This window comes from Lithobates pipiens, unplaced genomic scaffold, assembly GCF_037356315.1.
Source record: "Lithobates pipiens isolate NorthernLeopardFrog02 unplaced genomic scaffold, aLitPip1_a1.2 Scaffold_18, whole genome shotgun sequence".
In the NCBI taxonomy this organism is placed as follows: domain Eukaryota; kingdom Metazoa; phylum Chordata; class Amphibia; order Anura; family Ranidae; genus Lithobates; species Lithobates pipiens.
The window spans coordinates 245897547-245909024 of NW_027507758.1; the positions used below are offsets into that span (position 1 = coordinate 245897547).

Sequence of the window (11478 nt, forward strand, 5' to 3'; positions counted from 1 at the left end):
GGGAAGGGATTTTTTTTTCTGGGCGAATAGTGCATCTTTATTGTCTCAGTCAGTACACTATTTTAATTTGGGTAGCGTGTACCTCAATTTGTTGACAATTGTTGCTGGGTTCATGCTATACAAGTGCCTTCAACTTTTATCCAGCTCAAAGTTCAAGCTTCACTATTCAGCTTAAATCAAAGGATTAAAGCAGAACTTCACCCAAAAGAACAAGTTCTACTGGTTTGCATCATCCCCCACTCCACTGCCACATTTAGCACTTGGTTTTGGTAGGTACCCTCTCCCACATCCGGGTCAGATCACTGTGGTAATCTACAAGGATGTTCAGCCACTCCTCCTCCCCGCAGCCTTCTGGGACACATACAGGTCCCAGAACACTGCAGGACCATTCACAAAGAGTGGCTTCACTGTTGATTTCCTTTACCTAAGATGCCGATGCCTGCACCCAAAGGCAATTGAAGAATTGGTTCAGGCACTGACGTCACTGGATTCCTGGACAGGTAAGTGTCTTTATATTAAAAGACAGCAGCTACAGTATTTCTTGGGAGAAGAGTGGAGCTCCTCTTTAAAGAGGCTGTACCCCTATGTACAGTACACATTGAAGATCCAGGGACCCCTCTCACACACAGCCATGGATCTGGGGCTTAAAGTATAATTCCAGACAGAGCTTTTTTTTCTAGTTTAAGATATAGAAGAGAAGGATTAGATCCTTTGTTATGCTTTTACAAGATGTATTCAACCTTATTGTAGAGATATTATCTTTACTTGTTATCATGGTGACCCTGGTCATCAGGACAGAATAAAAGGAGATATCCAAAATTTTTAGGCAGTCACTCAAAGAGAAATAGATGGATCACCATAGCAGGGGTGTTTGGCCATATGCTCACCTGATCTCTCTTTAGTTAGAGGGGCCACTACTTTTGGTAAGCTTGCATCTATATTAAAGTTGTGGTGTCACACTTTGGAGACCTATTGGTGTTTGGATGCTCAAATACTCTTGTTTGAACATTTATGAAGAGGAGTTACTTAAACTTACAGTTCTCAGATGCAAAAATTCATAAAAGTTCATATATCACTTTATCAGTGTATTGGTGTATCTGCTCTTGATCTTATGTCCTATAATTGATCATATAGCATGTTGGCCACACCGCATATTTATATAACAATTGTTTTATGCTGTTAAAAAATGTGAATTTATTTTATAGTTCAATATTGTTTATAGTGCGGCTCTTTCTTTGATTTATTAATTCTATTCACATATCTGGGCCAGGGAGCCAAGGGAAATCGTCTTATCGGGATATTCAAGAAAAAAAGGGCAAGAATTTGTGGGTTTTAAAGGGTGACCTCTCAGTATACTGTATATTTCTAAGCAAAAAACATATTTAATGTAAAAAAATGTTCATATCTTTATTACAAAATATTAGAAATTGTACAATCAACAATCAACGTGAAACATAGGAAAGACTTCAATTTCTCTGATCGTTGACTTAATGGTTTTATCTTTTGTCTGATAAGAATCTGTCCCTGTTGCTTGTACAATTTTTAATATTTTGTAGTAAAGATATGAAAAACATATTTACATTATATTCAGTATGTTATTTGTTTAAAGATATATACTGAGAGGTCATCCTTGAACGCCCACAATCTCTTGCCCTTTTTTTTCTTTGATATAATCTATTGTTGATGATCTCTTAGTTTCAAGCCGAATTAGCTATTATTCATTAGATACAGTGTCCCTCCCACATACTATTATTTTCTTTACACTTCTTATAGGAGATGCAGCATTATAAATCTGACAAAGGTTGTGTAGATAGAGAAAGAATAGATAAAGAAAGACCTTTACCTTTCCTTTAAGGGCAGAATGGCAGTGGTTGTAAAGCCCCTCTCCCTTCCAACACCCCTATCACCAAAATATCCACCTCTTCTGTGGTTTACCAATGTTTCTTCCTTTGTTGCTGCCTGCATAAAATGTCTGCTATTTCAAGGTATGGGAGAATACGCACCCCCCTCCCATGAATGCTGCTCAGACCTAGAGCCAAAAACAGGAAAGATGGGGTGATGTTAACACTCCCTCTAGGCATCAACACCTTCCGACACTGACATATCTAAAAAAAAAAAAAAGTTATACTTGCAGAAGTGTGGTTGTACTTTAAACCAATACTGTTTAAACTGAATTAACTACTATACCCTGTATTTGCAAATATCAAAAGGTGCCTGTACTTTGACAGTATAGTTGTTCATTAACTTTGATCAAACCAACAGATTCACTTTAGGTCATTACCATTTCACTGTATTTCATTCACAGTTAAATGATTGTCAAGAAAGGTATCTTTATCCAGCAAAAAAATAAAAAAATAGAAATAATATTAGAAGAGATCCATACTGCTCTTAATTACATATACAATGGTGATAGAATGCAGAAAGTTAAGCAGCTATTTAAAAGTGTCATCCAAGTGTATTTTTAAAACACATTGTGAAAAAGTGTTTTGCATCAGCATTTCCCCAGAATAGAAAGTTAGTGGAAGATTTCTCAACTCCTTCTGTGACCTAAATGGAAATAGGAATAATGATGCTGATACTGAAGGTACGTAGTGCGATATTCAACACAGTGAAGGAAATGGTTTTATAAACAACAGCTAGCCATTAATTTCCTTCCTAGGGTGTAAGACATGAGCCAGAACAGCCTTAATAAACTTTCAGCAATAAGCCAAAATTGTCATTTGCTGTATTTTTGCTTTTGCATTGTTGTGGAATACATCATTTAACCTAAAGTCAGTTTAGTTTAGAGAGGGGCTTTAGCTTATTATTTCGTACATTTATCTGCTTTAAAGCAAGACAAAACTTGCATTAAGAAGTGCTGTGGTAAGGCAGTCTATTCATTTTTAATAGGCTGGCAGTACACCTTAGGGCATGAAAAATCAGATGCCTCATTTTTTGTAAAGAACACACACTGCAACCATGTGTCTTGGGGTGCACTGTGCATTGGCTGTTACTGCACGCAACAAATGACACTGTAATGCATATGCTGGCATGTATACAAAAACAGGATTCTGCAGTTTTAACTCAACCAGTGTATGCAAGATATCCCCAACTCTCCATAACCCTCCTTTATCCCTCAAAATCCCTTTAATTCACTTCCCCCTTTCCATACCCCCCTTTTATAAAGAATAGACCACACAGGAGATTTTGTGGAGTATAACTGTCCATAGCAGCCTTTCATTAATAAACTATTAAATTCATTATTAAATAACTTCCAATCAATATATATATATATATATATATGTACAACCTTTTGTAACGACAATTTAACTCCCAGTCTGTTGGTCTTTGATGTCCCCGCCGAACTTCCACCAGTACACTGCGGGACCATATTTCACCATACCATACCAGGCCTCAAGTCGTATTATCAGCTCGGAGACAACCCCCTTACCGCAGTGCAACCATTCCTGTATTCCAGCCTACCTTTCCACTGGAAACACACCAGAGGGGCACATACCACTGATGAGCCCCCCACCACTTCCATCACATCTATTTTCTGCCACCATCAAAGACACCGCTGTTCCACCACTGCTATGACGACCCGAATTTAATTGATCCTGATCCTGCTCTCGGAAGTGCCTGCCTCCTTCTTTTATAACACTCCTCCCTCTCAGTTCTTTTTCCACCTGCCTCCTCCCCTTTACCTTCTCCAAATTTACCCTTTTGTTGTCTCTGCTCTCACACTTGTCACCCCCGGCCATTCATTACTCTGTCATTCTTTCTCTCCATTCCGGGCCTCTCTTGATGGCAGCAAGAATGTCAGGATTCTGCCAGCAGCAGGACCTGGGGCATAGATACGGGGGATATTGATAACTAACCCCTCCAAGCACCTGTGGTGGCACTGCTCTCTACACTCACGTTTCCCCTGTCAGGCACAGTGATTCTCCCCCAGCACATAAAATAAAATTCCAACACAGTGGCTTGAGCAGCAGTGTGGGAGAGAGGGAGCATTGTTGGAGCGAGTACTGAAGTGAGTAAAAATACTGCACTAAAGACCAATCCTTGTGTGGTAGAGATTGTATTTCTAAGGGTACTCTGTACTAAGACAATGTATGTAGTGAAGCTGTCATACTGTAATAAAGTGATATATACATTTTTTGACATTTTTAGAAAATTACAGAAGCAACTGACTGAAATCAAGGCTCTCTGTTGTAAGCAAAGAAGTGTACCCAAGCAGGGATTTCATCCAGGTTGGACCAGTCCATGTTAAAAAAACATTCATACCATTGTGGCATCTATACAGGATTGGGTTTTTTGGCTAGCATCCTGGCATCTTTTCTCTCTCCCATGTTGTACCGGAGCCAATAAGTTAGGGTTGTCTCTTTTGGCAGCACACTCTATATAAACACATAGCAAAACATCGCGATACCATTATTGTATGCTTTGCACTTAACGTGTTATAGTTCTGTTCTGTGACTACAATTTGCTCTACCACAACACTGCCAAGAGAGAATCTGCTTGTCAGTCATAATCCTCATCTGTAAAACAGCATTAAGAGGAGATGGGCGCGATTAGACTTTGGCAGGGAATTGCATATGGGTGGTACTGTATAAAATGCTGGCTGCCAGAAGGGCTGAAGTTCTACAGATATCCAGTTATGAATACAGTCTGATCTGAGGTGTGTGGGTATAGCTTTATAAAGGTCAGAGGCCTTTATAGATATGAGATCTTTGTTATTTCAGACAAACAATGGTCATATGGCTACATCAGGCACCCCTCCTATAACTAATGTTAGGCAGGCCATAGACGGTGCGAATTTCTTTCCTGCAACTGCAACATTGTATTCTCCAGATGGAGGGGGGGGGCGTCCCCACTGGGAAAAGACAGTGATTATTGCTAGCGGCTATAGCAACTGTTACTGATAATCCCAAGTAAGATCTGGTAGGTTGGTTCTACTTAAGTTGATTGGTCAATTGACTTGGTACATTCAGCTTGGTCATATATGATTCAAAACATCTATGTCCGGCCTTAGATCTATATATGTCTGTAATTGCTGATCATACAGCTATGATCAAGTATTTTGGTCCAGTTCTGTATACATTGCTGTTTTTACTTTGGGTAGCCTGCTTCATGTCACACCACATCATTTTAATGGATTTACATGGGATAATGAAGGATCAGGGATTTAACTGGCCCTTATAAAAGTGGAAATGGGTTATGATGGGGTTATAATGTCCCAAAATGTTGACACGATTTGGAATTCATTGTTCCCCCAGAGATTACAAATTGTTTAGACCCTGAGACAGCAAATTAAATCCATACTCACACCATTTTTTCTCTTTGCTCAGATGTTGAATTACCTGAATTAAATTAAACTATATTGAATGAGTCATTATCCAAAAGTTCACATGATGTCCCACAAAGATATCACAGTTTAAAGGGTAATGCTTATTGCTTGCTGTAGTGTAAACACATACTGTATTACTAAGTCATAAATGTCAGATCATTTGCTTTATTCTCCAGCCAGGCAAGATGCTTACCACACTTTGCACAAGATGGGATGTGTCAGCTTAACCAAGAAATACTGAACTTGTTAAACAAGGCTGTCTTTATTATTATGACATTTTTATGATAGATACCATTTTACAGGGCAGCCAGTTATACAGAAAATGTGACACTATGTGTAGTAATTTATTGGTCTGGTCTTGGTCTTCAACCTGTTCTGCTGCCCTGCTGCTTTTCTTCCTACGGGAAGTAGATGCTTGCTTTGGCCTTCTGCTGGAAGGTGTAGAAACATTGGTATCCTCATTATCCGGCTCCTGAGCAGAGGACTCATAAACTTCGATCTGCTCACCCTGGAGCTGCATAGATGAATCCTCCTGATTTGTGCAAGCAAATGATATTCCTTCATCATCGTCAACACTAGGAGCATGCTCCTCCCCCCTCCTCCTCCTCCTCCCAACTTGCTTCCATGCTGCAATACAAAAATTTTTAATTGGAACTCTTATAAAATAAAAAGTATAAAGCTGATAGGGGAGAAGTAAAGGTTAGGGGTAGGACAGGTTAATTAGATAGAAATGGTAGAGTGACTGATTCATGCATGATAACTTACTTCCTCAATTCTAGAACTGGCATAAAAAAATATATGTATCTGGCAAAGGCATAGGGACGCTTTGGGGGAGCACCAGACCCACTCCTTGCTTCACGCTGCAGCCTCTGGTGTCTCTGAAGTGTTTCCTTGAGGCTCCGCTACCTAGTGCGTATAAGTCCTTCTGTAATAAAAAAAACATAACTAATTCATTTTCTATTTTTTTCAGATACCTAGCAACTGGAAATTCATTTGCCAGCTTAAACTACGAGTTCAAATTGGGAAAATCTACGGTGAGCACAATTGTGCAGGACACCTGTATCGCCATCTGTGAGGTCCTAAGAGATGTGTTCATGAGAAAACCAAACAAAGAGGAATATAACACCAAAGTTGAGTTGTTATGAGAGCACTGCAACTTCCCTAACTATGTTGGTGCCATAGACGGCAGGCACATCAGAATTGTGAGGCCAGTCACTAGTGGGACAACATTTTTTAATTATAAAAAATATTTTTATTTCGTTCTTCTTCTGGCAGTGGCTGATGCAAACTACTTGTTCACCTACATAGACATTGGTTCTTATGGGAGCAGTTCTGACTCTGGCATTTTTTCCCACTCAAGTTTTTGGAAGAATGATTCGGGAGAACATACTCGACCTCCCAAATGATCGACCACTCCCTGGAACATCTGAACCCTCTCTCCCTTTAATATTTGTTGGTGATGAGGCTTTCGCTCGTTCAGAAAAAATGCTCAGGCTATATGCTAACCGGTCACTGTCTGTGGAGAAAAGGGTATTTCATTATCGGCTAACAAGAGCACGAAGAGTTGTGGAGTGTACTTTCAGAATCCTGGCAAACAAATGGCAATTTTTTCACACCCCAATAGCATGGAAAATGCCATAATTGCCGCAAAAGCTGCCTGTGCACTGCACAATTTTGTCTGCAAAAGAGATGGATACCTTTTTGAGGACTCTTTAATGGATGAGATGGAAGGCGCAGATTGGACACATACAAGGGGCAATTACAGAGGGGCCAGCATCTGTGACAAATGTACTGACTTCTTTATGAGTCCTGCGGGTCAGGTATCATGGCAGCTTGATGCCATTCAATAAAGACCAATAACTTTTTCCCTGTCAATGCTGCATTGTCTACTATCTGTACTTTTTTCAATAAATGTGATAAAGTTTTATTGTTCAACAGTGCGTCCATCTATTATTTGCACTTTCTGTGTCAACATACGGAGCATGCAATATCATTCCCCAACATTACATTGGTGGTCAGTGGGATGCATGCCCTTACATTGGTGGTCAGTGGGATTGCTGGTCAGTGGGATGCATGCCCTTACATTGGTGGTCAGTGGGATGCATGCCCTTACATTGGTGGTCAGTGGGATTGCTGGTCAGTGAGATGCATGCCCTTATATTGGTGGTCAGTGGGGTTGCTGGTCAGTGGGATTGCTGGTCAGTGGGATGCATGCCCTTACATTGGTGGTCAGTGGGATGAATAAATAGAAATATACTTGCGTTTATGTTTGCGAACCTGAGGTGTGAAGTCCTCCCAGTCTGCATACAGACTTTTACAAATTTCATCCCAGCCTCTGCTCTTCCTGGCATTATTTTTGTATTCTTCAATACGCTGTCCCATATATATGGCCTGTCACAGACAAGTCTGATGAGCTCCTCATTATCAATGCTGTTCCAACACCTGGGGGCCATCTTGGCTGCTTACAGATGGACATGAGACAAGAAACAGGAAGTGAGGGGGCAGAATTGGAAGGAGGAGCTGGAGGTGAAGAATATCTGTGGTGACCCCGCCCCTTATGACAGCAGTGTATCAAATACTTGTTCTCCCCATTATATATACTCTGCAATCAGTGTAGCCTATATCTACAGTGCATTCTGCGGTGTACTGTTTCTAATACACTTTAGGAGGTGTACACGGTATCTAATACACTTTTGGTGGTGTACATAGTATGAAATACACCGCAGCCATAATACAGTTGCTAATACAGTGCAGGCGGTGTACACAGTATCTAATACAGTGTGTACAGTTTCTACTACATTTCTGGTGGTGTACACAGTACGCAATACAGTGCAGGCGGTGTACACAGTATCTAATACAGTGTAGTGTGGTGTTGCAAAACAAAATATACATCATGTCAGGAAGTTTACCAAGGAGAGGCAGACGCTTACAAGCTAATAAAAGTAGGCAAGCAGCCTCTGTGTCTACAATCAACAGTGCTGGTCATGGACATGCTGCATACTCTGCAGGTGGCCATGGGGCATGCTTGTCCTTTTTGTCTGCTGCTGGCCATGTTATTGAGCCAGAACATGCAGAAGAGTTGGTGGAGTAGATAACAAAGTCGTCCTCATCCTCCTCATCCTCTGTTACCCAGGCTCAGAGTAGTTTGCCTTCCAATGCAGCTGCCAAAGCTGCCTATTCCACTGGCTCCTTGTCCACAGTCACTCCTCCCGAAACACCACCATCATGCATGGAGGAGTCCTCAGAATTATTCGACCACAGTGTTGGTTACATGCTACTGGAGGATGCACAGCAATTTGCAGGTTTTAATGTTGGTTCCCAGGTTGAGGAAGGGAGTAACATGAGCCTAGAGAGAGGGGGTTCCCAAGAAGGACAAGAAACTGTCATCCATGTTCCCCCAGCTGCAGCATACAGCCAAGTTTGCTCCAGTGATGAGGAGGGAGGGGATGATGAGGTCACTGACTGTACTTGGGTGACTGAGAGAAGAGAGGAGGAGGCACAACTCCAACAAGGGTGTCCTCTAGGGGGCAGCTTAAGGGCAGCCACCCTATTGCATCACACCACAGAGCTCTGCAAGTGCAGGGCGCTGCTGACTCCCCACTGACTTTTAAAAGTTCCTTGGTGTGGGCCTTTTTCGATACGTGTGCAGCACGAAGCGTATCAAGCGTGGCCATAACAGCAGCCGCTTGGGCACCACATGCTTGACCAGACATATGACGACCTGCCATGCAGTCCATTGGCAACAGCACTTGAAAGACCCACATCAAAGAAAAAGGCAGACTTTTCCTTGCTCTTCATCTGTGATCTCCAACCCTACTATACCTACAGTCCTCTCAAAAACCTGTACTGCTAGCAGTACACCACCATCTGATTTTAGCAGGCAAATTTCCCTACCCCAGATGCTGAACCGTAAAAAGAAAATTCAGTCCAAGCTATCCACATGCTTAGCATCTAAGTCCTAGCTTGGCCAAATTGTTAGCACTGCAACTGCTGCCTTTTCAGCTGGTAGACTGGTAGGCCAATCATGAGCCAGCAATGCACTGCGATGGCGTAGTGCATTGTGGGGCGTTCTTGCCACACGAATTTGGTGCGAACGGTCCACAAAGTTCTGAATTCGCCGAACAGAAGAATGGCCGATGTTCGAGTCGAACATGCGTTCGACTCGAACACTGAGCTCATCCCTAATCTTCAGGAGGCCTTGAAGAAAGGTTTGTGCAATGCATTTCCAGACCCTGGGAGGTTACAATTGTTGCTGAGGCTTCATTCAGTCAGAGGAAGAGCGGTGGAAAAGGTGGCCGGCTAAACGATGCCTTTAAACAATTTTTCAGTCCTCAGCGCCAAAGTCTGATTGGTTCAAGCAACCCTTGCTAGCATCTGCATTACATGGTGCAGGAATATCTATGGCCAAGAGCAGACTTGGAGACCTTTCCAACAGAGCATCCACTGGGTTACTGGGTCTTGAGGATGGACCACTGGCCAGAACTAGCTCAATATGCAATTGAGCTACTGGCCTGTCCTTCATCCAGCATGCTTTCTGAATGCACATTAAGTGCTGCTGGAGGGTTTGTAATGGATCGAAGAGTGCGCCTGTCCCCAGACTCCGTTGATAGGGTCACATTCATAAAAATGAATCAGTCTTAGATCAGCAGCTATCAAGCACCTGATGCTGATGTAACTGATTGAATTTGCTATGGATGTGGCATCCCTTGGAGACTGCCTATGCTGACTATTCTATTCATCCTCAATCTTGATGATGCTAGCTTCCAACAATATTTTTGATTTATGGCACCACCATCAAAGGCTCAATTCTTATGCCCCTGGGACTTGTAATTACAATTTTTGATCTAATATTTCACATCAAAGCCCGTTCCTGCGCCAAACAAGAGTACCTGTGAGAGATTACAGTGTTGTGGCACCACCACCACCACCACCACAAAAGGCCCAATTTGTTGCCCCTGTTTAACAGGGGTATGTAATTACAATTCTTAATATATTTCACAGCAGGGCCCGTTCCTGCACCCATCCAGTGTAACTGTGAGGGCTTGCAGTGTTCTGGTACCATCACCACCAACACCAAAGGCCCAATTTTTCTGCCCCTGTTTAATAGGGGCATGTAATTAAAATGTTTGATATAGTATTTCACAGCAGGGCATGTTCCTACACCCACCAAGAGTAACTGTGAGGGTTTACAGTGTTCTGGTACCACCAACACCAAAGTCCAGATTTTCTGCTGAGTACATAGGGCAGGCCATATAGTATATATACTGCTGTTCAGAGTATATAGTGTCTGGGGGACCCCCACGTAATTTCTGTTTTAAATTTGGGTGTGGGGTTCGCCTTAATATCCATACCAGATCCAAAGGGCCTGGTAATGGACTGGGGGGGGGGCATGATGTTTGTTTCAAAGATTTTCATCTATATTTCCGGGACCCAACAATACATTACAGCAGCTTGTAGTTTTAAATAAAAAAAATTTGATTTCGATTTTTCATGTTCGTGTCTTATAGACTTTAACGGTGTTCACGTGTTTGAACAAATTTTTTGCCTGTTCGCATGTTCTGCTGGGGGGTGTTCAGCTCATCCCTACTGGCAGCCATTAAGTTACTGTATATCAATGAGCAGGCCAATGAATAGGCAGGCAGTAAAGGATTACAGGTCACCATATACACATGGTATTACAGTGTAACCTTGGATTACGAGCACAATCCGTTCTAGGGGAATGCTTGTAATCCAAAGCACTTGCATATCAAAGCGAGTTTCCCATAGAAGTCAATGGAAAGGAAGATAATGTGTTCTGCATTGACTTCTATTGTATGCAATGTGGTCAGAGGCGCTGGAGAGCCTCGGAAATACTCGGGGACAGCTCGGCTGAACTCGGAAACCCTCGGAAAGGCTCGGAAACAGAAGATTTCCGAGGATTTCTGAGTGGTGCAGAGTATTTCCGAATGGCTCCGAACCATTCTGAGTGTCACCGGCGCCCTCGCACCTCTGGCCAAATGCAGTACTGCACACCACATTAGCTTGAATTCTGTTTGTTTTGCGATCTAGCATTTCTGGGCATAGCCATCTTGAGTTAGGGAAGATGATTCATGTTGCATTTACTTCCTGGAATCCATCTGCCCTTATTATTATAATATTATTATTATACAGGA

At 42.1% G+C, this 11478-nt stretch overlaps 1 long non-coding RNA gene across 1 annotated transcript in view; it reads right to left on the minus strand.

Moving 5' to 3' along the window:
* The window catches only part of LOC143990120 (uncharacterized), a 38737-nt gene extending 36651 nt beyond the window's left edge, over positions 1-2086 (minus strand). Inside the window, exon 1 of the long non-coding RNA XR_013277168.1 lies at positions 1844-2086. This is a non-coding gene — a long non-coding RNA (uncharacterized LOC143990120). The remainder of the gene's footprint in view (positions 1-1843) is intronic.
* Positions 2087-11478: the final 9392 nt, after the last annotated feature.